The following is a 2,350-nucleotide window of genomic DNA, read 5'->3' as shown; positions in this document are numbered from 1 at the left end:
TGTTCTGGAATAGCTTGAGTAGCATAGGTGTCAATTCTTCTCTGAATATTTGATAGAATTCTCCAGTGAAGCCATCAAGGCCAGGGCTTTTCTTTGTGGGAAGTTTTTATATGACCTGTTCAATTTCTTCCCTTGTTATGGGTCTGTTCAAGTATTCTATCCTTGAGTGGGATAGTTGAGGTAAGTCTTGTGATTTTAGAAACTTGTCCATCTCTTCTAGGTTCTCAAATCTGTTGGTGTAAAGTTTTTCATAATATTCTGTCAGTATCTTTTTTGTTTCTGTTGTGATCGCACCATTTTCATTTACAATTCTTGTGATTTGGATCATATCTTTCTTTTCTTTTGTTAGGTCTGCCAGTGGTTTATCGATTTTATTAATCTTTTCGAAGAACCAGCTCTTTTTCTCTGATTTTTTTGTTTTCTGTTTATTTCTGCTCTGATCTTTATTATTTCCTTACTTCTAGATACTGTAGGATTCTTTTGTTGTTCTATTTCTTATTGTTGAAGTTGATGAGTTAGAGTGTTGATTTTGTTTCTTTCCTCTTTTTTGAGACATGGATTTATTGCTATAAACTGTCCTGTGAGTATTACTTTCATTGTGTCCCATAGGTTTTGGTATGATGTATCTGCATTCTCATTTGTTTCTAGGAATTTTTTTTTTTAATTTCAGTTTTTATCTGTTCTGTTACCCAGTAGTTTTTGAGCAGTGAGTTGTTCAGCTTCCATATGCTTGATTCTTTATCCTTGCTCTTTCTTTTATTAATTTCTAATTTTATAGTATTGTGATCCGAGAAGGTGTTTTGCAGTATTTTGATGCTTTTGAACTTATTGAGGCTTGTTTTATGTCAGAACATATGATCTGTTCTGGAGAAGGATCCATGTGCACTGGAAAAGAATGTGAATTGTGCTTTTGTTGGGTGAAATGCTCTTTATATGTCTATGAGGTCGAGTTGGTTGATTGTATTGTTGAGTTCTTCTGTATCCTTGTTGAATTTTTTTCCAGTTGACTTGTCCCTCTTTGAAAGTGGTGTGTTAAAGTCTCCTACTACTATTGTAGAGTTGTCTATTATCCTTTTTAATTCAGTTAATATTTGCTTCACGTAATTTGGAGTATTTTCATTGGGTGCATAAATATTTATTATTATAACATCTTCTTTGTCAGTTGACCCTTTCAGCATCATATAATGTCCCTCCTTATCTGTTATGATGTTGTTCACCTTAATGTCTATTTTATCAGAAATCAATCAATTTTGTATGAGTTCTCCTGCTCTTTTTTAGTTTCCATTGGCTTGGTATATTTTTTTTTTCCATCCCTTAACTCTTAATTTTTTTTTATTTTTGTGTCTAATGTGGATCTCTTGTAGGCAGCATATCGATGGGTATTCTTTTCTTATCCAGTCTGCCACTCTCTTTCACTTGATAGGTGCATTTAGTCCATTCACATTGAGTATAATTAATGATAGGTATGAGTTGATTGCTGTCATTCTATTGTGTTTTTTTGTCATGTTGTTGGTGCTTCTTTGGTCCATATACTTTTCTGTGCTGTGTTCAGTTTGTTGGCTAATGGTTTCTCCCTTTTTTTCTTTATAGTTTTGTGCTTATTAAACCCTTCTTTCCTTCCTTCTGGATTTGCTTAGAAGGATTGTTACTTTTCTCTGTGGTTACCTTTGAGTATATTCTTGTCTCTATATTTTTAAAACAGTGCGTACTGTGAAGACATTGTCCTGTTTCCCTCTCCATTTCAAAGTCTATACCTAGAAGTTTTATTCCCTCTGATAGGTTAGTTGCTATTATTGTGTGCTGATTGACTTCCTTGATATTTATGGTCTTGTTTTGAGTATCTATTTCTGATTTGGTTTTAGTGTTGATGCCACATATCCTGGTTTTGTTGATCTCTGTTGTGAGTTGTTTATTGGAAGGATTTCCTTAAGCATTTCTTGTAGGGTTGGTTGGGTTTTCACAAAATCCCTTAATTTCTGTTTGTCATCTTGATTTTGCCCTCATATTTGATGGATAATTTGGCTGGATATAGGATTCTTGGTTGGAAGGTCTTTTCCTTCAGTTTTTTATATATACCATCCCATTGTCTTCTTGCCTGCATGGTTTTTTGCCGAGTAATCAGATCTCAGCCTAACTGTTTGATTATTATAAATAATATTTCTTTTGTCCTGGGCAGGTCTCAAAATTTTTTCTTTGTCTTTGGTTTTGGAGAGTTTGATTATAATATGCCTCAGTGTTTTTCCCTTGGAATCTATCTAGTATGGGGTTCTATGAGCTTCTTGGACAAATATCTTTTCTTCCTTCATGATATGGGGAAATTTTCTGTTAGCTGGTCTTTCACAATTTTCTC

General features: G+C 33.8%; 1 protein-coding gene across 1 annotated transcript in view; it reads left to right on the top strand.

Annotated features, from left to right (window-relative positions):
• The window catches only part of ASTN1 (astrotactin 1), a 500,284-nt gene that overhangs the window by 25,360 nt on the left and 472,574 nt on the right, over positions 1-2,350 (top strand). The gene's annotated exons all lie outside the window — the stretch shown is intronic.

The sequence above is a fragment of the Orycteropus afer genome, unplaced genomic scaffold (assembly GCF_000298275.1).
Source record: "Orycteropus afer afer isolate SDZICR_OR568_19922 unplaced genomic scaffold, OryAfe1.0 scaffold00043, whole genome shotgun sequence".
NCBI lineage: Eukaryota > Metazoa > Chordata > Mammalia > Tubulidentata > Orycteropodidae > Orycteropus > Orycteropus afer.
Note: the sequence above shows the minus strand (reverse complement) of the source record. Positions and strands in the feature narration are given on the sequence as shown.